This window comes from Cupressus sempervirens, chromosome 11 (assembly GCF_028749045.1).
Source record: "Cupressus sempervirens isolate cs-2001-9-10 chromosome 11, ASM2874904v1, whole genome shotgun sequence".
Classification (NCBI taxonomy): Eukaryota; Viridiplantae; Streptophyta; class Pinopsida; order Cupressales; family Cupressaceae; genus Cupressus; species Cupressus sempervirens.
Genome location: NC_143128.1, coordinates 75,997,628 through 76,024,968, shown reverse-complemented (window position 1 = coordinate 76,024,968; position 27,341 = coordinate 75,997,628).

The window sequence follows — 27,341 nt, the reverse complement described above, 5'->3', positions numbered from 1 at the left end:
ACACATACATCTCACATTTACAAAATAAACACATCACAACGAGGTTTATGAATCTTATAAAGATTCACCTTGCCAGTGTCATTTTAACATGTGTTTATACCTTGTTTCCCTGTTAAGTTTCCATAGTTCCTTTCCTGCACATTACACTCGAGCATCAGTAGTCCAATGAAAAGGCACATATAAAATACATATGAAAGTAAAGGTACATAATGATTTTGTTATTCCATCATTCACATATAACACATTCCATAATCAACTTCCTACTCTCCATCATTTACATATAAAGCATTCAATCATTAATCCCCAAAAACAACTGCATGTTACTAACTTTCCTAACAAGGTCAAATTAAGCATTTGAAACACATCATATTTCCATTTCTTATCATAAAAGTGAAATACTAAATAAATATTCATTAATCCATTGACTATGCCAAATAAGTCCTAATACATATCACAATGGAAGACCACAAGGTAAATATCATTGGTTAAGTAGCAAAATTTACTGTCCATCAAGTATCAAAATATATGTCAAGATATCCAGTCCTAAATAATAAAATGGAATACAGTATCTATGCTATGATGGGTCAGGGTAAAGCCTCACATCTTCTGATGAAGGGATCATTTCTGCTAATTGTGGTTCTATAGGCTTGGCTATGCGATTTTTCTATAGAGAAGAAGACTTATCCAGCCTTTCGAGCAAGGCATGCCTTAAACTAGAGGTGTTGAGACCCATTCTATTTTTTAGATGATGTTTAATAATTTATGTGTTCTTTATTTTACTTCAACTTTTATGTCTATGACAAATTTTTTGATGCACAAAGGATTGTTCGATGGAATATCTTTTTTGGTGATCACTATTTAACCAACAATATTTTACCGGCACTGCTTTTCCATTCCTCCCAACATGAGGAAAATTGAAAAAACTATCATGAGATCTTCTCAATTAACATAGCTGTCAAATAAACTTTAGAGTCCATAATCTCTAGAACAATAACAATAACACTCGTTGATGAGGACTCCATAGACACAAATTAGAAGAATTGACGTAGCTTCTAAATACAAGTGTCATTTTGTAACCTCAATGCATTATTCTCTTCATCTAATGCTGCAAGTTTGTGTCTAATATCCTCATTGACTCTTGTGAGTAAAAAAATCATTCTCAATTTCTCTAAGCCTACTTTGGCCATTTCATTATTCTTTTGACCTCCTTCTAATTCCAATTTTTAAGTTGCATTCTCTTCCTATGAGGTATGTAGTTTTCTCTACAGATCCTGAATCTCCATTTCAAGAGATTGAATTTGATCTTTCTTCTTCTAGACTGTAGCATCCAGTGTCCTAGACAACATCTAGTTGTTCTCTATCAAATCATTTAGTTTTCTCTCCATGTCTCCCAAAATGTTATCTTTCAGTAACAAATCTCCTTCAAGTCATTCTTTATCATTTTTCAAGTTAGAACATAAAACTTTAAGGTCATTAAGATTTAGAGTTTTTATGGAGTTTTCTTGTTGCTATTTATGAATTTCTTCTTGCATGTCTAGAATTTGTTTATGTAAATCTTTTGACTTTCTATTGATAGCATCATGCTCACTTATCATCTTAGTCTAAGAGTTGAGAAGGGCTAGCTTAAGTTTCTAGACATGTTTCTTAATTACCTCAATAGCATCATTTTTAGACTATCTACTGTAAACTCTAGAGCTCTAGTAAGAGGCAAGAAAAAGCCCCACTCCCTTCTCTTCGCTTGACTAATCGCTTGGCTACATGTGAAAATTGATGCAAATCAAGTTTTGAGTCACTAACCTCTTTCTCTCCTTGTACAAGTTAAGTACCAATCATGACATGGCATGGGCTCCATTAATCCCTCCGAAGAGAGTGCATGGGCAATTGAAGTTTTATTTTATTATATCTCTTTTTCCTTGTTCAAGTTGAGTACCCACAATTATGGGTTGAACTTCGCTGCTCATGTTCCTTTTATTGACTTTAACCACATGTAAACTGAAGAGGGAGAGGGCACATGACATTGTAATCATCATTGTGTTTCGTTAACTTTAGCATGTGTGTGATATAAAGAAGGCATTAACTACTTATCATACTTTTTAAATTAAAATAATAATTATAATAATGAAAAGTTTTAAATTTATTATTCATTTTTTAGCATGTTTAAAAATAGATAATATATTATGCTATCTAACATATTATGGCATTATTTAATATATTATAATTTAAAAGTATTTAAGTTTCAAAAATAATAATAATATATATAAATAATTATATGTGATATTATAAAATGCATTGCAAACTTGTTTTAGTAATTTGGATGAGATTCATAGAAGCAATTTTTCTAAAATTAAACAATAAATAAATAAATTCCAATGAAGTAATCATCAACTTGAAAACACAAACCCCTTGTTAAACTTGAAAATTTTACAACTCAAATATCTACATAGTATGTTTTCTCTCTATTTAACAAGATGTGATTGCTCTTAGTATCATAGGGTCATTGTATAACAATCCAAGGATATACGTTAATGGATCTAGTTTTAATCAAAACTTTAAAAGATCTTGATGTTTGAAAAAAAAGATTAAATTTATTAAAAATAAAATAAAATTTAAAAATAAGTTTAAGACTTTATTTAAAATTTCTCTTTAGCAAGGAAAGACTACATGGATTAAAGGTAGGTAGTAAAGAGTCGAAGACAAGATTTAAATAGAGAGAACCCATATGATCTCTAGGAAGACTTCAAGATGGATACCATCATTAAACTCAAAGGTCCCCTTGGCCAAGTTTCCTTTGATGAACCTATCATGGGTACCCATCTCAAGGAAGTCCTCCTTAAAATGCATTTTTTAGTATTTAGGGTTTTCTAGGTAAAGAATTCATCATGAATTTTGATGGGTATCATGTACCCAGGGATATCTTGGCTATGCTAATAGCCATGGAAATCTTAGTAGAAATAGATAAGGGGAGTATGAATACTATGGTTAGATGGCTCTTTAAACCTGAGTATTTGGGAAATTTTGAAAAGGTTATAGCCAACTTGAGAGAGGATATATTGATGTATCAACCATGCCATTATGACATCCCCTTACATGGTAGATAGTTGGTCTCACTCTTATCTATTGTTACTTCTTGTGATCTAGCTAGATTGATCAAGTGGTTCGGGTTGCTAGTGCCTTGATACACTTGATTTTTTCTTGTATGACTAAGATAATTGATACATGTCCTATCCATTGATTCTTTTTGAAGTCCTTGTTTTGGCAATGGTTCAACTACATTGAGGTAAATGACGAGGTCTCTATTGGTGTCAAAATTTTGGATATGATGAGGCTTGGATGTGTCCCAACTGATAAGTTTGGGATAGGTCAAGGATAATGACTCAAGTGACAATATGGCTCAATTTGGTTTGAAGACATAACCTCATTGGATGGATCGCACATTGTATTGTGTAGGTCTATGATGTAAACTTCCTCTAAATTATCTATCAAACTAAGGCTGTCAAACTGCTCACCATCTTCACCTTCGACTTCTATCAAAAAGAAATTTAGAAAAAGTGTTTGAAAGTAGAATTCATTATTTGGTTCATCATCTTCATGGTATTTAAGATTAGGTTGCCACTAAATGTGTATGTTATGCATCAAGTCTATTTGTGAGGCACCATTTGGTTGTTCCATACTTGTCTCTAGATTGTATTGGTATAAAGGGGCCCTTTGTGCCAAAGTGGGATTGATATTAGAAGAAGAGTCTTTCTTTGGGCAGAAATGTGAATTAAATCACATTCATTTTCATGGGTGGATTCATCAAATAGAGAGTTGAATTCCCATTTGGTGGAATCATCATCATTTTCATTGTTACTTGTATTCAAGGGTGGTTCTTCTGCAAGAAGGAGATAAGGGAAGGATAAGCTTATGTTCTTTGCATTTGACACCCCTTGATCGATGGCATCTCTATCTTTAGGTACCCAAACCATGGAAGAGGGAAAGGAACCCTCACATTTAGGATGATGTTGGTTAAGTGGTGGAGTCCTAGGATAAAGTGGTAAACCTTCATATTGTTTCTCTAAATATCCTTACCCTATCTTAATTGTGCTTGGCCTAAAATGTTCTCCTAGTGGTTCAATGATACATGTGCCTTTTTCCAAAGGACCTTCCCTAGAGAAACCTATTTTTCTCATTAAGTCATAATCTTTACCAAAAAAGGTGGGGAGAGATGTCAATATTATGTATCTTTTTTCTTTCTTCTTCACCTATGTTTGATGATGGACCACTACCTTTGACAAATTATTCATTATAAGGTAGAGGAGGAATAACTAGAAGAGGTTTTCCATGAGATTTAGGAGATATTGGTGGATTAAATAGAGAAACTGAGTATTCTCCTACTCCCTTATGTTGAATCTTGCAATTTTGTTCAAAGTCTTTCATCAAATGATCCATCTCTTCATAAGTTTTTTGTTTGAGGACCTTTTGTGAGAGAGGTGAAGAGGCCAAGGAACTAGAAAAAAGAACTTTCTCTTTTCCTTTGGTTGTTGTGGAAGAGTGGTTGTTGTTTTGATATATGGAGGTTGAAGTCTCTATTAGCATATACTAATTGGTATTTCTCATGATGGTGATTTCCTCCCTATTGTGAGGAAAAAATGAATTACAATATTGTGTGTAATTCTGGTCCTTGCATGTCATTATCTCTTGACCCAAGTAAATAAAATTTAAAGATTAATGGTATGTGGAGGTCACAACCTACATGTTGTGTATCCAAGGTCTCCCTAACAAGATATTGTAGGTTAACTTTAAGTCAAGGACTTGGTAGACAATTTCTTTTGTGATTAGGCCAACCCTTAATTGAAAGATGACCATCCCTTTAGAGGGACTTTCCTCATCATTGCAATACTTGATTGTGATATTTTTCTTAGGTTCAACAACATCTTTGGCACATCCTAGTGCTCTTACCAAGTTTAGAGTACAAATGTTCAAACCAACCCCGTCATCAACCAATACTCTCTTTACTCTATTTCTATGCACAAAGACCTCAATATGTAAAGGGAGGTTTTGGGGATGGGAAAAGGACATGTCATCTTGCTTAGAGAAGGATACATAGTGGGGTGCAATGAGGTTTCTTACCATGTTTTGGAACCTATTGATGTCTGGATCACTGGGAACTAAGGCTTTAGTTAGGATCTCTTTATGTTTTAGGGATATCTATAATAACTCAAAAATGGAGATATGAGCAGGAGTCTTGAGTAGCTAATTGACAAAAACTATATTTGGAGATACTAAAGCTTGTAGTAGCTTGATCTAGCTTGGTGTTTGCATTTGCAATACCATAGTAGAGGCTTGGCCTCGAGTGATGACATTTAGGGGCTATTTTTTGTGTTTATCTTTGTCAAGTATAACATTGATAGTGTCATCAATCCCAAATAATATGTTGATTGTGTTGTCATAATTATGGGTATAAATGACCTTATCATTGGCAGATTTTTTTTGATTAGCCTTGGAGGACCCACCCTTTTCCTAACTCATGAAGGGAGTTTTAAATGTCATATGGTATTAATTGGTATGAAGACTATTGACTTCAATGGTTTTGTTGCCAATTAATCTTTGGATAACTGCCTTAAGAGCCAAATAATTATTGGTGAGATGTCTTTGAATTTGATGGTATACACAAAGATGTTTCTCATTCCACCATGAGGTTTTAACTTATGGTTCATATGGTTTGGCTTCTTGTATTGTGATAAGCTCATCAGCCAAAAGTGTTTGTAAAGCTCTCTCATATGTCTCACCTATAGGAATATATAGTTTGGTTAGGTTAATAGATTTGTATACTTTAGGTGGAGGAACTTGATTGTAGGCTATCTATTGATTAGGAGTATTTTGTGTAGATGGAGTATTCTTTTGTTGATAGATGGATGATTATTTTCTTATTGTTGTGTGTCTTGATTGGTAGGTATGTCAATGTTAGTGATATTGGGGTAATGTTGGTTTAGAGAGGAGTAAGGTTGTGGTTTAACATTGTTTTCCTCTACAACTCCATCATTTATCATGTTCTTGTTATTTTTTCTCCACCAAGATCTCTATTTGTCATTTAATTGATCAGATGAGTTGTTTGGTTGTGAAAATTTATTGGAGAAACCTTTCCCATCCTTCGATATTTTAAGTATATCATTGTTCAATATGGTTTCTTCTACTTGGGATGCATTTTCTAATGTGGATTTGAAATATTTAGGACCTTGGAGTTGTAGCCAATAGTTCATAGGTTTGTAGAGACTAGTGAAAAATATATCAATTATTTCTTTGTTTGAGATGTCATGATGGTATTTTGCAAAGCTGTGTCACCATCTTTGTAGGAAAACTTTGAAAGATTCTCTTGGAAGTTATTTCTATTGCACAAATCAATCATGGTAACTACTCTCTCAATGTTGTATGAGTATTCAGAAATAATAGAGGCTAATTGATCAAATGAGCAAATATTGGAGGGGACTTTGGAAAACCACTCCATAGCTTGTCCTCCCAAGCTTTGAGGGAATAACAACATGAGATAGGTTGTGGCATGTATAAACTCCATACTTAGAGTGTAGAATTAGTGGAGGTGATCTTGAGGGTTTGATGTACCAAAAGTTCTTATCGAATTTTGGCATTTGCATGTTTTGAGGAAATGGATTCAAAATGACACTTCTATCAAATGGGAGGGGACATATCTTTTCTAGACTGAATTATGTTGGTCATACCATACCTCTCTTTAGCCACTCCATTCCTAATTGTAACTCTTGAAGCTTTTGGGTGATGATGTCTAAAGGAGTGTCTTATTGTTCTTTCCTAAGCTAGGATGTGTCAAAGTCAGATGGTAGCTTGACACTTTGTTGTGCTAAAGACAAGAGGTATCTTTCCTTATGTCTTTCTAATAGCTTTTCCATTATGTTAACCAACTCTAAATTTTGTTGAAACTCATCTACTTTGGCATTGATATAATCATATCTTCTATGTGTTAATTGAGAAGACATTTTAAGTGTTGATTTCTCTTTGCCAATAGTGGTTGGTGAACAATCAATGAACATTGAGTGGTAGTCGATGACTAAGTAGGTTTAGCCTTCGTAATGTGTGTTCTATTCTTGCACTTGTACAAGTGACCATTTTTCTTATTTCTTTCTTGCTTGTATTGGCACTAATTTTTCTTAGTGGAATGAGAGGTAAGTATGACCCTTTTAGGCTTTCCACATGTTTTAAGGTGAAGATGGTTTTTAGACTGACAAGATGATAGAACATCAAGCAAGAGGGTAAGTTTTCTTTAACAAGACCCAAGATTGATAAAAACCTCAGTGATCAAATTAAGCTTTGTATAGTTAGGGATGAAAGGATGTGTGTCTCCTTTGATGTTTAACCTTTTGAGAGACAAAATTGATGATGGTTGTTGAACACAAACTCTAGGTAGGGTTGTTCAGACAATTCTAATGTTGGAATACTTTAGAATAACTAAGAGGGGAAGGTGAAGGGGAAGGTGAATCAGTTATCCAAGGTCCAAATGTATAGAAAAAACTTTTTAGTACTTAACAAATACATGTGCATGCATTTGATCATCCAATATCTCAAACCATAGTATATTACTATCCTAGGTCAAATGAACTTTTCAAAAATGCATGTCATGCCCTAAAATAATATTCCAAATACAACCTTTTTTTTTTTAATTTTTAATTTTTAAATTTTTTTAAAATATTTATTATAAGAAATCATATATAGATATTTAGTATTTGACAATGGTGGATGGTTAAATAATACCACAAACTAATATAAGAAGGAACCTTGCATGAATCATCATACTTTTCTTCCATCTTAAACTTTCGTACTTAACAACTTGATTACTAACAATTATATATGCATTCTAGTAAATTTATTTATTTTATTTTATTTCATTTTATTTTATTTAGTATCCTTATTAATTTTCTTTTGGATTATTATTAAAATCATCATTTAAAATTTATGTTACGTGTTCACTGACAATTTGATGTATACAATTCATACACCTAATAATGTAAAATAGAGTTGCATTTTTAGATACAACATATGTCTTAGTATCATAAAATTTATATGTATGAACTTATTCAATAATATATATTTTTATTACAGTTAGTTTTATATCATTCTTTTATTTACTAACTATGTTACAATCTCACACCATTGACTTACCATAGTTCCTATTACTAGCATCTATGTTTCATATTAAACCTTTCCATTATCATATAGCATAATTGTTAATCATGTTCTTAGTTGAGTCTCTTTATAAATCTAAATACAAACCAAGCTTTAAGAACAAGTACCCATACACTAAGTGGCATTATCCTATACCAAGACTTGGAAATAATTAAATAATTGTCTAGGAGGAACAATTTTGAAAAGTGGATCTAGTGGTGAAGGAAGTGATTTCTCTGCTAGGGTTTTCTTGCTTCATGTGAACTTTCAATTTTTTGCGTATGGCCCTTCGCTTGCACTCCCCTTTTTTCGGCACTTTTCATACCACATTTACTATGGGAGCTTTAGGTTAGGATTTAATGGCTCTAGCCAGTGATGAACTAGTTGTTTTTGGTATTCACGTTGCTGCTTCGGACTGCCATGGCACCGCCACCGAACAAATGCCCGTGCAAGTTTGTCCTAAAGGTCTTCCATGAGGTAATCCTGATATTGTCCTTCCTTTGCAAGAATTTGATGCTGCATGTGATTGGTTAGAACAACATACCTTGATAGGGTATTTTGTTGGTAGGACTACCCCTGAAGCTATGCTCAGAGAATGGGTCAACAAAAGCTGGACTCCTCATGGAGTCCCCCTTGACACTGTGCAAAACCTTACCAAAGGTTTTTTTTTATTTCGCTTTGCTAACCTGTCGCAAGCAGACATGGTTTTTACCAATGACCCTTGGTCTGTGAGTTCCTCTCTGCTTGTTTTTCAGAAATGGTCCTGAGACTTCTCTATCTCGGATGATAAAAAGCTTAGGGTTCCTATTTGGGTCGAATTCCCAGGTCTACCCTTGCCCTGCTAGCCTTTTATTGGGTCTATTGCCCAAGCCCTTCGCAAAGTTGTTACCAAGGAGCCAGAGAAATTTTTTAATGCTCGCCCTCAGCGGCATGTTTGCATTGAAGTTGATCTTTCTAAAGATCTCAAGGATTCTGTGGAAATCCAGATTGGCGCTCAAACCTTCTCATAGAAGGTGCTTTACTTGAACCTACCTAACACCTGTTATAGGTGCCAGTCTGTAGAACACAAGATCAGGGATTTCCCTTTGGTTATGCCTAGGGTCAAAACCTAGCCTAAAGTGATGCCTATCAAACAGGTCGAAGGAAAAAAAAAAGAATGGGTTATTGTTGGGCGCAAGGGCAAGCCTGCCTTGAATCCTTTGGCCCCCAAGCCATCCTATGTGACAGTTACCATGATTCCTCCTGTTTCCACCAAAGTGTCAGTGCTTGCTAGCGTGGAGGCGCCAGCGGCTTCCATTACACTTGTTCTAGTTTTGTAGGTTTCAAACCCTATTGCTTTGCGAGGGATTAAGGCGGCCGCCAGGGCCTTGTCCTTGGTTGGGGCTCATTCTCCTCTTGCAGTCTCTTCCATAGTACCACCAGCAACAAGGTGTTATCGCAATCCTCCTGGACGTGCAGAGATATCAGGGGTAAAATGGTAGGCTGTAAGTTTAGAGGATTTCCCGTCTGACTTCCACCCGATTTCTACCTTTTTGCAGAATAGTTACTCCTCTCTAGAGGACGAGGATGGTATGGAAGAGTTCTCATGAACTTCCTCTCTTGGAATGTTCAAGGTCTTACAGACCTCCCCAAAAAGTACTATGTTCAGGATACCCATCATAGACTTGGGAATTTATATTTTCTTTGCCTGCAAGAAGTTAAGATTTCTGGTTTCATGCTTTCTGCTACATGTTGCATCATTTGGTAGGATAACGTCATGTTTTCTTCTCAACATGAAGCTGGCCGAGGTGGTGTAGTTACTCTCCTGTCACCTCACCTTCATTCTGCTATTATCTCGGATGGTTCTGACCTCACTCACTGTATTATTTGGCTTTTTCTTTCCATTAACAATCATTCTTTTGGAGTCATTAATGTTTATGCTTCCAATGATGCTGTGGAAAGGGCACAAATGTGGGTTTGGCTTGTTCACAACTTGCCGCCAGCTACTTGGGTCTTGTGTGGGGACTTCAATATGGTTGAAGTGGCCTCTAACAAAGATGGCATTCTGCGTTTCTGTTGGACAACTAGGGAAAGAGAAGCTTGGTTTTACATGCATCATAAATATGGCCTTTTTGATCCCAATACTAGCCGCTGTCATGATAGTGGGGCCTGGCACACTTGGTCCAATTTTTGAGCCGGTCCTGACCACATATTGAAACATCTTGATCGTGCTATGATCTCAGTGCAATCTTTTTTTTCCTTTTCTGAAGATCGTGATCTACCTATCATTCCCCTGACAGATGTGATGTTATCAGACCACTATCTCATTTATTTTGGCATTTTTTGGTAAACAGTTGTCCCCAAAGTGGCCAAGTCTCAATTCTTCCTCAACACGTCTATGTTGTTGCATGCTTCCACCATCTCCCACATACAATGTGTCTGGAATTTAGAACCATGTCCACATTCCCATCAAGGTTGGATTCAATGGTGGAATGATGTCATTACCAGAATGGCTCAATTTTTGTGCATCTACGGGCGTCAATTGACAATTTTTAGAAAATGGTCTTATGAAGCCAACACCCTTGCCCTCAAAAAAGCCTCTGAAGCTCTCACCTTCAACCCCTTTGATGTGGATCTTCAAATTCAGCTTGCCAAGCTTCGCCATGAAAAGAAAATTGCTAATAACTATGTTGCCCGAGGAGCTCAAATCAAAGCCCATCTCCACTGGTTGGAGGTTGGCGACAAAGCCTCGAAGGAGTTCTTCCAAGCTCTCTGAGCCCATCATACCAATGTTGAGATTAAAAAGATAAAATAGGGAACTAATTTTCTTTCTAGTCTGCCTGACATCCTGCAAGCTTTTGTTCTTCACTATGAGAACATCTTTGCTTCGCAGGGCCATTCGGTTGCTCAGGAGGAGGCTCTCAGAAAGTGTATTACTGTTACTCCAAACCGCCTCACGGTTGAGCAATGCACTTTCTCTAAGCAACTTCTTTAACTCTGAGACCTTAAAGAGGCAATTTACTCCATGGTGGATGACAAATCCCCTGGGTGTGATGGATTTCCTTGTGAATTTTACAAACATCTTTGGGAGCAAATTGGTCCTAATCTGCACAAAGTCTATCTTGAAGCATACCATTCTAAAAGCTTAGGAGTGATCATAAATAAAGGCAATATTAAATTCATACTTAAAGCTGGTGATCCTAAGGACATCTACAATTGGAGGCCCATTACCCTCCTAAATGTGTCTTATAAGATCATTGCTAAGGCGCTCTCTCTCAAAATCTACCATATGCTTCCTCTAATTGTGCGGCCTGAACAAACTAGCTTCATCAAATCTAGGTATATTCTTGACAACATCATTGATGTCTAGGAAGGTATGGAATGGGCTCACAAGTCCAAGCAGCAAGATATCTTTTTAAAGATAGATTTTGCTAAAGCCTATGATCGCATTGAATGGCCTTTCATTTTGGCTATGCTTCAAGCTCTGGGTTTTGGTCCCAATTTTCTTTAGTCCGTGGAGATGCTCTTTGGTGATGCTAATGCTTGCATCACCATCAATAATTCACAATCTAAAGCTTTTGGAATTTTTTGTTCCATCAGACAAGGTTGTCCGCTAGCTCCAGTGCTTTATGTCCTTGCTGCTGAAGGTTTTGGTTATTTACTTGCTCACTCTATGTCTTTAGGACTGGTCTGTGGCATTTCCTTGCCTGATTCTTCCTCCCAGTTAGTCAATGGGCATTTTTCTAATGATTCTTTTCTTACTCTTCTTGAAGATGAAGAAAACATAAAAAATGCTTTAATTTGTCTGGATACTTTTTGTCAAGCCTCTGGCTCTGCCATTCAATGGCATAAAACGCTCTGCTACCGACAGTCTTTTTTGCCAGCTCCACCTTGGTTCAGACAATTCTAATGGAAATGGGTTACTCATGGAGAAATCTTCCACTTTCTTAGCATTCCCTTTGCTTTCCAAGCTTCCCCTGTGGAACTTTGGAATGTTGTGCTTACAAAGATTAACAAAAAGCTTGATTATTGGATCACTAAGCCGCTTTCTCTTACTAGTAAATTCCATATTTGTTCTAAGATTTTGGCTACCAACCATGTGTATTATTCTTCTTGTTGGGCTCCCTCCAAAGCTTCCTATCTCAAATTAGAATGTTTGCTTAGAGATTTTCTTTGGGCCTCTGGTTCTGACCATCATGGTTTTCACAGAGTTGCTTGGGATTTATGTTGTCTCCCAAGGGAATCTGGGGGTCTCGGCCTGCTTTCCACTCAGAAGCAGGGCCTTGCCCTCTATGCTAAATGGATTATTAGAGCTATTTCTAGAGATGAAGCTTGGAAAATTCTTGTTAGGCATTGCATCTCTTTAGGCTTCCCTGCTAACAGACCGGCGTGGAAGGGGATTGGTTTTTAGACCCTTCTCACTATGCATGAACCAGTGGTCATACAGGGCTCTTTTGTTATTAAGAGCATCTAGAAAGCTAGGGAATCTATTAAACCTTGGATTTGTTGGGCTGGTGATGAGTTTCGCAATGGGCTGTCCTTAAATCAACAGAACATTTGGTGGTCTCCCCTATTTTCCTTCCAGGGTACTCCTCTTGCCAAGACTCAAGGTGCCAGTGCTCTGCATTTCTTTAAACGTGGCACCCACACTACCAAGGAAATTTTTTCAAGAGTCACCATGAATTTTAGGTCGTGGGAGTATATGCAAGTTCAATATCTCCTTGTTCATGCCGATCGCCAGACTTATGACCTTCTATTGTTATCCATCCCTGTGCACTTACTTCATAAAGTGGGGATTCACTCTGTTTGTCCTTGGTGGTATGATTGAAAGTGGTTTCCTACCACTCCATTTACCAATTATAAGCCCAATATGGGATACAGATGGCTTTCGCCCCACCTTTCGATGGTGGACATGCTTAATCAATGGTGGCATTTGCATTCTTCACTTTCTCAATGGAGAAAATGATTCGACACCATTTGGAGTGCCATTGCAGAACCTAAGATTGCACACTTTGCTTGGTGCCTTGCCTTCCACGATCTACCCTTGGGGCCTTGGCTCAAGCACATTGGGGTTCCTAATCCCAGATGCCCCTTCTATGGCCAACCTGAGTCCTTTTTGAATATTTTTTGGTTTTGCAAGCGTGCTCAGAATTATTGGCATTGGATTCATGATTTTTTCAAGGCTTTTAGGCCCGAACCTTTTTCATGGCACATGATCTTGCCAGGTGATTCCCCCAAATTTCCTCAAAAGTTCTCCCAGATTTGGCATACTTTTAGGATGGAAATTTACTTTTCTCTATGGAAAGATAGGAATGCAATTTTATTCACTCATAGTTTTTTGGATGTTAACATTGCAATGTACACTAAGGCATGCATTTGTAACAATGTCATAATGCAGATATAGGTGCAAGCTAATAAAGTTTCCCTAGAGGTTGCACACTTATAGGAATTGTTAAATCATTGGGGCAATGCTCCTTGCACCATTGCCAGAGTGCCTCCGGATGCCTCGACCGATGCCTCCTCATCTTGCGATCATCGTTCCTGACGCCAATCCTCTGGCTACCATTCACACATGCCACACTCCTATGGGTCCCCACCACCACTCTCCCAGTGGTGGTCATGGCGGTTGGAGGTGCCGCTCTACTTCCCCACCATGTGGTGGTTCTGGCTGGTCCCTGGCTCCCCCCCTGGGCGAGCTTCTGGCTGGTCTCTGGATCCTCCCCCTAGACAGGCACACTCTGGCAAGTTTCCTTGGCTGGCCTTGGGAATTTCTCCTCTGCAGCCAAACAAGAAGGATGCGAAGGCTGTGACTACCCCAGACCTTGCTGATGTTGTTGATGGCTAGACTATTCCCAATCTGCCTCACAATACCACTGATGCATGGGGATTTCCTGATAAAGATGATCCTCCTCCCTCTACTAGTACTACCTTGGCACCTTAAAAGTGTTTTTTTTTTTTTTGATGAATAGTTTATAGTTTTTGCCTGAGGCCATGTTGTTTATTCCGGCTTTGGCTATTTGAACTCATTTTCTGGTTGATCCTATATCCCCCAGCCTCTTTTTTGTGAATTGTAATCTTAGTAAATTTTATTAATTGAAAAGGACTATTAATAAAAAAAAAAAGTGGATCTGCTATCTGCCCTAACTCCCAAACATCCCCTATCTCTTACCAAGGCCCCATCTCCTTCCTACACGTGTCTCCCACAAGGTCTCACATGGGTAATGAGAAAACAAAATATCTAGTTAAAATCAATATCTTAGGACCTCCCTTAATCATACTCCATATTCCCTATCTCAGGAAAATAGCTCCCATTAATAATTAACATGATGCTCAAAAAGGTCACATCCTGCATTGGGTTGCTATCCCACTTCCACCCTTGTTCCAAGATGACCACCTAAGCATAAAATCACGTTCCCAACATAAAATTACTCCACCAAATACTAGGAATGGATGCCTACAATCTTTGCTAAAAGGTGGGTCATATCCCACTTTTCCCTATGCTCTCTACACATGATGGTACACCCTTAACCAAATGTGGAGGTGTGCCCCAATGGTTAAATGCTCCTGACATGGCAGAATGCCAGCCTTTTAAAGCCTTACACCTAGGAGGGTCATCAACTTTTGTAAAGTGCTAGTATAGGAAGTGTGTAGGCAGTCATAGGTCAAATCCATGGCTTTTTTTCAATAAAGAAAACATACAATGTCATGATTTCCAAAGAGGTATAGGCGCTAGGAGTTAAGAAGATGGCGATTTAATTTAATTTAATTTTTGAGTTTAATATTTTTATTTGCTAAGATTATCCATACTTCTGACAAGAGCACTTATGTGCCTTTATTCATTTATCTAATTACTATTATTATTATTTTTTTATTTTTTTTTATTTTTTTTATTTTTTTATTTGAGTATGGATGTGACTTAGAGGTCACATGATTCTAATGTGTACCATTCTGTCACTTAGGATAGGTATTATATTAGCCTAGGATATTTAATTATTTCTAAATGCTATTTCATTATTATTGGACAGTCTAGAATCTGGAGAATATTCTTCTAGTATTTTATTGTTATGTAATTTGAGGAAGAATTTATTTTCCTTCCCCATACATTTTCCAGAGAGGAAAATGCATGCCTACAGCAATATATCTCCTAGATTGTATTATGTCTTCTCTTACAAAAAACTTCATTCTATCCTATCATGGAGTTGAATTGATGATTTACCTACTTAGAATTGCATTAAGCTTGGAAACTAAAATCCATGTTATCCATGCATGTGACATGAGCTCTAAACATAAAAATTTTCTTCCAAATTAGTGGGTGTACAAAAATAATTGAAAGCAATCATCCAAGTTTAAATTTACATAATTAAAACCAATGCTATCACATATCATCTATGAAATATTACTATCAATTAGTCATTTACAAATACCACAAGGAGAAAGTCTTTTTTTTATTTTTTTGCAATTTTTCCTCATAACATGACGAAATGACATGTTTGCAACTTTATTTCTCTAGAATAGATAATCTCTTATTCACAACATCCAATCCTTAACATAACATCCCACTAAATGATATTCAAGCAAGACAAGTAAATGGATCTTAATGCAAATTTCATAAAAATTTCACAATGAATATTGTCTTATTAGCTAGGTGTATACCATCCTAAAATTTTCTTACACATTTTCCAAATGATGACAATGATACCAATGTAAATCTGCAACTCATATCAATGCTTCCATAACACATAAAAGTACAAATGATCATTACTTTAAAATGAAAAATATATGTACAAAATTCACAATACATCTTTCCATCTAACAAAACACACCCTTTTACATCACATGGAAGCAACACAATAGACCCTCAAAGTCATGTTCATTGAGATAACATAAACATTGAGCTTTCTTTCACTTTTGGATCTTCTCCATTTGACAAAGATGAAACCCTAATACTTCATATCATGAATCTTCACAAACCTGCACAAGATACACAAAATAGGAACCATGGAGGCTTACCTCCCAACCTAGGCTTCCATGAAGCCATCCACCAAGCAGGGGAAACAAGAACCAAACAGGTTACACACATACTTCACAAAAACTCTACATGAAAACACAACACAAACACTATCAACACCCTCCCATGGCTTGCACAATGATTCACCATTGGAATCATAAAACGTTGGGTAAAAGTGGGCTCTTCAAAGAAGAGATATTATAAATAACATATTGCCAATGCATTTTGCCTCTCAAGGCCACCATAACATAACAACATATTGCCATTGCATTTGCCTCACAAGGCCTTCAAAACATATCATCTCCTCCTCATTCACCAAAACCTCCTTGTACCTCCCAAAACAAAAAGATTCATGGCCATAATGGATCCCATACTCCATGATATTAACAAACCCTCTTCATGAGGTAATTTTCTCAACTGCAATGTCAAGCCCAACTTATGCCTTTCACCCAAGGCTTCTCTTCCCTCCCAAGGGTGAGTGAAGCCTTCACACCCAAAATCACAATCATTACTTACAATCAACTAGAATCAACAACAACAAAAATGAAGAGCAAGCAAGAAAAACCAAAGAAAAATCTCCAAGAGCACAAGACTCACTCATTACTGCACAACATAATGACAAAGCTCACAACACAAGGTTCACAATGCAATGCATACTCCATAGATGAAACTTCACACTTGCAGATTTTCTTATCCACACTAAAGAAAAGGATAAAATAATATTTTTGAGTCACCAACGTTGGTCCAAGCTAGGGTAAGGATAGTTGTAGTAGAGCTCCCTTAATCTCTCTCCAAAACTTAGTTGTCTCTAAAATTAGAGAGTGGGTGAACAACCCACTAACTTTTCACTCCCACCTTAAAAGACTCTCCACTAACCCTTTTTTAGTAAGAAAATCAAGCCTCCCTATCTTACACTGTTGCTCCTACAAAATAAGAAGGTTGACCAAGTGGGCTTGTGTGGGTTCTATCATGGAAAACTCAAATTTCGAATTGGTTCAAGTTAGTTTTGTTTAAGGGGTTCCAAAACTAGGAAAACATTAAAATAATTAAATTTAGGCCCCTAACCTACTATACTACCATTTGGGTGGCTTTTTAACAATAAAATAACTCTTTAGGACCCCATTTAAGCCCCCTAAACTCCCTATTAAGTTTGAATTCGAATTTCAACATGATGGTGACCCATCCTAACACTCTCTCCCAAATGGGTGTACTTAAGCATTCATTTGAAAAGAAGGAAGAGGACCAAGATTGAGTAGCCTTGAGACCAACACTATAGGTGACATGTCATCAACACATAGACTATACAAGTGTGAAGTGACACACATAAAAACACATTACACTTTCCTTGTCATGCCCTTAATGCACCTAGGTTATGATTAAACATATTCACAAGAAAGCAAGAAACCATACAATTATGAAGAAAATTACTTTCACAATGAGGCTTTTGAATCTTCTAAAGATTTTCCTTGGTTAAACTGTATTCACAAGGTTTGGAACTTATTTTGCCCAAGAATTTCTATGGTTCCACTTCCTGTACAATAAACTCAAGCATCAGTAGTCCAAGGAGTCATATAACATGTATAACGTATATGTGTATAGTGATAACCATAATTCAGGTAAAATTTCCTATTTATTCCCATTTAAATCATCCAAGATGTTAGAATAACAAATCTACATAACATAAGCTATCATATTAACATCTATCTACATATCAAAATCAAATTATCATTTATTAGTGTATCATAAATCATCATAACCACTTCTCTGAATAACATATCATTCATCTCATAAAGCATCATAATCAAATTGACATCTATTCATAATCAACTTAATGTTTAGTATCACATCAAAATTCTAATAATATCAATTCATAAAATTGCATCCATATATTTTAAAACATTTCCTACACAATAATAGGTTCTAAGTGCATATGATAATGTAAACCACTACTAAGTATCAAAGTACATAAATAAAATAATCCACAGTCCATCAAGTCTCAAATAACTGTCAAAATATCTAGATCTCGAATATCCAAAATGTAAATAAAATATCCATGCTATGACAGGTCGGGGTGAGGCCTCACAATGCAAACATGAAATGCCACAAAATTATTCACACAATTTTACAAAAGGATGTTACGTGGAAACCCAATTTGGGAAAAACCACCAATAACATGCTACCAATTTTCACTCTTTTTAAGTAACCTATGTGAGGAGCCAACCTTGTTAAAGGTTACAATGCACATTATTAAATGTGACCTTGATTAAAGGATTTCAATAAGCCTATTAGGAGTGAGCCTTGTTAGAGGATTTTAGAAAATTCCATTAGAATGTCACATGCTAAAGGATTTACTCATGACTATTAGGTCAACCTTAATCCAAAGGGTTTATCAAACTGATACAATTGTTAGAAAGTAATAGTAACACTTGATCTGATAACAAAACAACTCACTTGTAGATTACAAATCTCTTATTTAGTCCTCTATTCTACTTGGCATTCATTCCTCTTTGTCTCTGATAGGTTGTTCACCCTTCAAGCCTTCACCTCCTTAAGACTTCTTTCTTAATATTCCAACTACAGGTTCATTCCTTCAATCACCAAATCAAACAACACCTCAAGACTCCATGTCTCTCTCTAGTTCACACTATGACACTTTTCTTGTGGCCTAGTATCTCCTTATATAGATAATTTAGATCTTTTTCTACTTCACAACAATCATCCATCTCAGGGTTAGTTTAGATTCATCAAATCTACCCTCTTTTTCATTTTGCTCACTTCTAGAAACTTCCCTTACAATCCTCTTCACATTCTTCTTCAAATGGTTTATCTTGAATTTTGTGCCACCAACTCATCATACTTGTCTTCCAAATGCTTCACACAATTCAAGAAATCAACTTTGTCAGCTCATATTCATCAAATTTTTTATCAAACTTATTTTACTGGCACTCGACAATAACATGTTGTTTTCTTAGTGATAACTGTCTTCTAATACTTTGTAAACATTAGGTTTCTCGACATGCACTAAGTTTAACTAGTGCTCATCATACACTAAACTTCCTTCACCTGGCTCATATTGAATTTTCACATACTAAATTTCCTTTGCTTTGCTTGAACTAATTTTATGCTCGGCTTGCACTAACTTTCTTGGCTTGCATTATTTTCTCGGTCAGGCTTGGGAGACACATTTATTTTCTTAGTCTCCTTCTTGTCTTTGCTCAAGTATCCTTTCATTGTAGCCTTAAGTAGATAAACAATACACTATATCATCGAAGTCTTACTTGGTCTTAGTTCTCCTTTTAAACACCATATAACTCAACCTTTTCTCTAGGTACTCTTGTTATCCTTTCTTTTCAAATAGTCTTTATACATCAATCAAATAATAGCATTCAAAAAAAATTAGCAATTGTCTCACCATTAAGTAGTAGGTTTTGTTGGATATATAAAAGAAGTAAATAAAAGGGGAGGGGTGAATCAGTTACTACAAAAAAAAATCCTAGATCCCCTAGATGTAAATAAAAATCAATACTCTATATAAATTGTATTATGTTGTAACTCAAAAAACACACATGCACTCAGTTTACACTAACAAATGTTGTAACTTGGTAACATTGAAATAACTTGGTAAGTGATTAACATAAAAATATTTAAGATATTATCTATGATTGATCTTACTTAACTTAGTTGCATACATATAAAATAAATAGCACAAACACAATTGACTCCAAGATTTAATGTGGACACCCAAGTTGGGAAAAGCCACCAATTGCAACTAGTCACTACTTTTCACTCTTCTAAAGTGAGCCCTATCAGGAGCCAACCTTGTTAGGTGTAACCCTATTAGAGGATTTAATCACCCTATTAGAAGTGGCCTTATTAGAAGTCTTTATAAAATTCAATTAGAAATGACACTTTTTTAGAGGATTTACAAATAGCTATTAAGAAAACTCGATTAAGAGATTTAGATCACTACTACAATAGTTAGAGAGTAACAATGAGATGACCTAATTTATAATGTAGCTAAATTTATGATTACAGATCTCAATTCTAGCTTATATACTTGATCCTTCCTAATTGAATTTATCCTTGTGTCTCAACAAGGATATTATGCTTATCCTTCTAATTTTCTTCCTCTAAGCATCATCAAATCTTATATTCGCTTCCATGTCTTCTTCTTCAATCCTCAACTTGACCTTATATCTATATCTTGCACATTGTCAAGTTAGTTTGAATACAACTTAGAATACTTAATATTCAACTTCTTAGTCATCTAGAACCAACCACTAAACTAAATAAACTTAATATGCCAAAACAAGAAAATTCTTCATTAGTCGACCATGCTCTGTAGAAACTAACTCAGAAATAATTTTTCCATGTTAACCAAGTGAGCTCAATTAACACTATATATTCACAAAGTTCCTCTAGTAACTAAGTGAGCTTGGTTAACACTAGTTCCATCCAATATTTTCTTTATTAACCGAGTGAGCTTGGTTAACACTCAACTTTTGTAAACTTTTCTTTAAGAAATGAGTAAACTTGGTAGACACTAGCTTCTGAACTAGGCAAAATCTGCAATGCTTGGTAGACATAGGAAGCTATGCTCATTGCCCAAGTGAGCTTAGAATACACTGACTAACAATGATATGACATTTTGTATAACATCAAAGGAACTACATAATTAACCATTTGTTTCCAATAATCTCCCTCTTTGGCATTTATGGAAACACAACATGTCACATTACAATGAAATTTTCAAAGCAAGAATAAAAATGGAAACACAACATGTCACATTATAATGAAATTTTTAGAGCAAGAATAAAGTAAGGAACATATCCTTAGTTTCATTTTTATTCTCATCCATGAGAACTCAACTCCCTCTATCAATGTGAACTCCCTCTGTCATTAGTTTCTTCCTCTATTAGCAAAACTCTATCTTCAACATCTTCTTCTGATAGAAAACTCTTTCACTTTGATATCAGACCGAGCTCTTCCTCTTTGACATTGTGAAACAAAATTTCTTTAGATATGATAGCCAAACTCTCCCTCTTTGACATCTCATGCCAAAGACAATCTTTAGTGAATATCAATATACCTCATGTACTAATTCATTTGCAATGTGTCGTTGACAATACTACATCAACTATCTGATCTTCAAGATGCTTTGATTGATACATCACTAAACTACATTTAGTGAGCTTTAGATAGGGGAATGAACCCTAACTTACCTCTTAGATACAAAAATGCATCCTCAGGTAATGGCTTAGTAAATATTTTTGCAATTTGCTCTTTTTTATTCACATATTCTAATCTTACCTGTTTATCTTGTACCAATTCTCTTTAAAATTGATATTATATAGCAATGTGCTTGGTTTTGTTATGTATCATAGGATTCTTTGATCTATTAATTGCACTAATGTTATCACAAAAGATAGTTATTGGATCCTTGATCTCTATCTACATAGTTTCTTGAACCAAACAATATTAGAACAATTAACTTCTATTGCCACATATTCTGCCTCTATTGTGGACTGTGAAATACAATTATGCTTCTTTCTTTTCCAACATATTAGTCTTTTACCAAGAAAGAATGCTCCACCACTTGTGCTTTTTCTATCATCAACACTTCCTATCCAATTTGCATCTGTGAATGCTTTCAAATCCAAGTTGCCTCCTTTTTGTACCATAATCCATATTCTTCAGTACTTTTAGATATCTCATGATTCTCTTGATTTCCATCATGTGATTTTCTTTGGTATTTGCTAATAATATTGTCATCATACCAACTGCTAATGCAATATCAGGCCTTGTGTGCACTACATACTACAATTTTCCAATCATTGATCTGTATGTGGTTTGATCTACCTCTTTTGAATCATCATTTTTGGAAAGCTTATGTCTAGTAGACATAGGTGTTCCAAAAGGTTTTGAGTCTTCCATCCTAAACTTCTTTAGTATCTCCTTGATATATTTGGATTAAGTAATATAGATACCATCTTTCTTTTTTTGGATCTACAATCCAACAAAAAAATTTATCTCTCCAAAAATGGACATCTTAAATTCTTTACTCATCTCTACTGAAAATGCCTTGTTCAATTCATCATTTCCTATAAATAAAGTGTCATCCAAAAATATTTCTGCCAACAAAATCTTCTTGTCTAGTCGTTCTTTGATATATAGATTGTTGTTATTATTTGTTCTTTAAAAACCAATCTTTATCAAGTAGTTATGAAGTCTCTCATACCAAGCTCTAGGAGCTTTCTTGAGACCATACAAAGATTAGTGTAATTTACAAACCATATCTCATTTTCAAGGATCTACAAAACCTTTAGGTTGTTCAATGTAGACTTCCTCATCAAGAATTTCATTCAAGAATACAAAATTTACATCCATTTGATACACTTTAAATCCTTTGTATGCTACATATGCTAGTAAAATCCTAACACCTAATTTTGCAATAGGAGAAAAAGTTTCACCATAATCAATACCTTCTTCTTATGAATAACCTATGCAAGCTAACCTTTCTTTGTTTCTTGAAACTTCTCCATCTTTATTTAGCTTATTTCTAAATACCCACTTTTTACCAATTACATTTTTATCCTTGGGTCTAAGAACAAGAGTCCAAGTCTTAGTCTTCTCTATCTATTCCATTTCTTCATTCATAGCTTCAATCCAACTTTCATTATCCAAAGCATCTTTAATATTTCTAGGTTCTAATTTAGCAAGAAAACATGTACCTTTCAAAATGTTTTTTTTCATTGTTCTATCTAACTTGTCTTAGATGATCTAATCAAGTGTGTGATGCTTTTTGACATATCTTTCCAACATACATACTTTAAATTTAGAACATGTTCTATTATACTCTTCATGATCTTCTATGTTAAACTTAGGTTCTACTATCTGTGACTCAGGTCCATCTAACTTAGTTTTCTTAGGTATTGGCTTGGTAGTGTTTGATTGTGACTCAAGTCCTTCAGACTATGACTCAGGGTGCACTAGATGCAACTTGGTAGCTTTTGGAGACTCACAAGCTGAAACCTCTTGACTTCCAAGTAAATTTGACATGGTATCAAGTTCATAATAGAAAAAAATTTTGTAATCATAAAGTTATTTGCTACTTTTCTCTTCACTCTTTTTTGCAAATTCATCAATTCTCACATGTGCACTTGCTATGATCTTATGAGTAGATAGATTCAGACATTTGTATGCTTTTCTTCTGTAGTAGTATCCTAAAAATTTTCCTTCATCACCTTTGATGTCAAATTTTCCTTTCCTAGATTCCTTCAAGATATAACACTTTCTACCAAATACTTTCAAGTAACTTACATTGGGTTTGTAGCCATACCATATTTCATGAGTTTGATTTGATCCTTTCTTTAGCTATACATTGTTCATTGCAGTACTGATTTCTTCGTTCTAGTATTTGATTGCAAAACTCTTTTCTATTATCAAGGTTCTTGCACAATCCATGATGGATCTATTCCTTTTTTCAACTATACCATTCTATTGAGGTGTACTAGGGGCTGATACTTGTCTCTTAATTCTTTTTTCAATACAAAATTCATTGAACTCATTGGAAATGAATTCATCACCTCTGTCTGATCTCAAACGTTTAATCTTCTTTCCAATTTCTTTCTCTACTCTTTCCATATACCATTTAAACTTTTGAAAAGCTTCAGATTTTTCTTTTAGATACATTATAGTCATCATTCTAGAATAATCATCAACAAATAGAATAAAATATTTATCTCCACTATAGCTCTCTATTCTAATAGGACATAAGTCTGTATGTACTAGCTCCAAGACTTCTTCTAAATGATAGTCTTTGCTTCTGAAACTTGTCTTTCCCATTTTACCAATTTGATAGTTTTTGCATAGATGCATATCCAGTTTCCTCAGACTAGGAATACCTCTTAATCTTCTTCTTTCTTTTTTTCTTGACATTATTATCAAAGTTCACATGACATAACCTTTTATTCCATAACCAACTTTCTTCTACTTGAGCAATAAAACAAGAACTTTCACTGAGATCTAGGTAGAATAGGTTACCTTTTGTTTGGTTGCTAGACCCAACCAGATTTCCCTTTCCATCCAATAGTTTGGCCTTCCCATTCATGAATTTTACCTTGAATCTAATGTTATTCAAATGTGCCACACTTAGTAGATTATGCTTTAGTCCTTCAACCTAGTTAGAATTATCACATCTAAGTTCATTGGTTAGTGAAATACAACCTTTTCCCTTTATGCAACAAGGTTCATTGTTTCCAAATCTCACACTACCACCATCATAATGTTCCATGTGTTAAAATTTAGTTTTCTCACTAGTCATATGATGTGAGAAGCCACTATCAATAATCCATGTATCATTTTTTCTAACATGAGAGATAAGTGTCATTTTGTCTCCTTGATCATCAAAACATCTTTTATAGCAATGTAAACCATTTCATCATCTTCACTACTATCTAAATATTTGACAATAAGACAAGATTTCTTACCTTTGTCCTTGTAGTCATTGAAGTTCTTAAAATTCTTCCTTCCTTTGAACTTACTATTCTTCTTTTCATCTTTGTCTTCTCTATTTGGGCACCTTGTAGCAATGTGTCCAACTTCTTCACAAGATAAAAAGATTACCTTTATACTTTCCTTTTCCTTTGGGATACCTTCTTGCAAGCAATGTTTCAATGGCTTCAAGATCACTGCTAGAACTGTCTTTCTCTTCACTTTTAGATTGTTTTCTTTTAGAATTTTTAGCTTTCTTCTTGAGTGATACTTTAGCTTCAAATGAAGACTCAATATTTTTAGAACTAGTAGTCTAATTATCATAGTTGTCTAGATCAAATGTTGTCAATATTTGAACTAGAGTATCCAAAGTTATAGCTAGATTACATCTCACCTCTTGAATAGCAAATGCTCTAATTTCATAAATAGAAAGAAGGGTTCTAAGTACATTTCTTACCACTATTACATCATCAATTATTCCACCGAAGGCTTTGATAGCATTGACACTGGCTTTGATTCTATCAACATATTTTGCAATATTTTCATCCTCTCTCATTTTCATCTAATCAAACTATCCTCTAAGACTTTCAAATTTGTCTCTCCTTACACTTTCATCTCCTTCATATATATCCTTCTATTTGGTACATATTTCATGAGTAGTTCTACAATATTTTACTTCATCAAATTCAGCATAGTTGAGAGATGAAGCAATATCAATCATCATGATATTACGACACTTCTTCTCTACAATTTCTTCAACAGTCATAGTTCTAGTAGGAGCCTTGTATTCATTGTCAAGATTCTTTGGCCCTATATCTCCAATGGTTTCCAAGTGTAGGCTCATGAGTTCTTGTCATGCCTTGAAGTTATCTTTGTTCAACTTTGGAATCTACCTTCTATAAGACATCTTAATCTTTAGATTAGGTCATTGAAACCTTTTTTGCAAGCACCAAAAGCTCTAATACTAATTGTTGTAAATATAAGAGAAGTAACTAAGAGGGAAGGGGTGACTTAATTACTACACAATAAATCTCAAATCCCTTAGATGTTAGTACAAATCAATACTCTATATAAACTGTATTTTTTTATAACTTGGAAAACACACATGCACTCAGTTTACACTAGCAAATGTTGTAACTTGGTAAACACTGGAATAACTTGGTAACTACTTAACATGAAAATCTTTAAGATATTTTTATGATTGATCCTACTTAACTTAGTTTTATACATTTTGATGTAGGAGAATCTTGGGCTTTTTTTAGTGACTACTTTGGAGTTCATGGGAGGAGGCTTGGTAGTTGTTTTAGACGATGCTTGGATTGGTACTCGATTAAAGAAAGACTAGTGCTCGACATGCTCTAGGAGCTCAGTATGGTCTAGGAGCTCAACCTGGTCTATTGAGCTCAGAATGGCCTTGAACTTGGCATGGTCTAGGAACTTAGCATGGTCTTTGGTAACTCAGCATGGTCTAGGAACTCGATATGGTTTTTGGTTTCTTAGCATGGTCTATGGAGCTCACCCTTGCTTAGGAATTTGGTGCCTATTGCAGGCTATGTAACTAATTTTCCATGATGAGTTAGAGGATAAAAGTTTCAAGTATTGGAGAGGGCCTAGAGTAATAACTACAATTTGAAGCATTAGTTCTAATTTAATTGGAGCTAGGAGATATCACAATTTTACCTAAATATTGATTTTGGGCATTTAATTGCTATTGCAGGCTGACTTGTGGCAATTAATTTATTTATTTGTATTTAATTTGTGTTCTAGGTTGACTTATGGCTTATATTGGTATAAGTATAGGTTTGGGGAAGTCTTTTGGGATTATTCATCCATCATGGAGAAGAGGAGGTGGTAGAAGAGAAAACTTGGAGAAGAGCTAGTAGTTGCGGGCTTAGAAAACAAGGAGATTGCATGGTGGGCTTGCTAGCACAAGTTGAGATCTTTCTTGAGGGTTTCAACCAGTGTGTGGGTTTCAACTAGATAGGGTTTGGATTGGATCTTAAGGGATCTTGTAGAACTAATTATATTTTGTAATTGATGTTTGTATTTGGCCCTAACCCAGAAGTCCTTATAGCCAGGCATATTGCATGTAATTAGTTATATTCTATGAATGAATTATTGTAATTTGGTATCAAGTCTTGCATTATTGCTTCTTTTTGTTGTGTTTCCACTACATATTTTTATTGTTGGGAGCTAGGAAATCTCCTTTGGAGATTCTCCTACCTTGCACTACATCAGGTGGTATCAGAGCAAATGTTATTCTTGAGCATGTAGAAAGATCATCAAAGTTGTGGCAGTTTGCACTAGGACTTGGGTTGGAGAAGTATATCTAAGTTGATCTTGATCTGTTGGTGGATTTTATTTCTATAGTCCTAGATCTCTTGGTTGTGAGGTGGTAGATCATGGTTTTGACTTGCAATTATAGAGGGCTTGCAAATGAATTGATGGATGCGAAGATGGAAGACTGATCTTGTTGAGGCATGATCGTAGAGAGTTTTTGGATTGTAGATCTGTGGTCCTAGACTTGTGATGTGGTTCCTAATTATTCATGCAAGGTGGTAGGTTGCAATCTAACTTGCAAAAAAATTATTTTTGTAACAAGGATAATGGGAAGGATTTTTTGTAGAGGGTTTACAAAGATCTTGGGAGATGGCTCTAAAAGGATTAACCTTGAGATGATTGTGAATCTTTG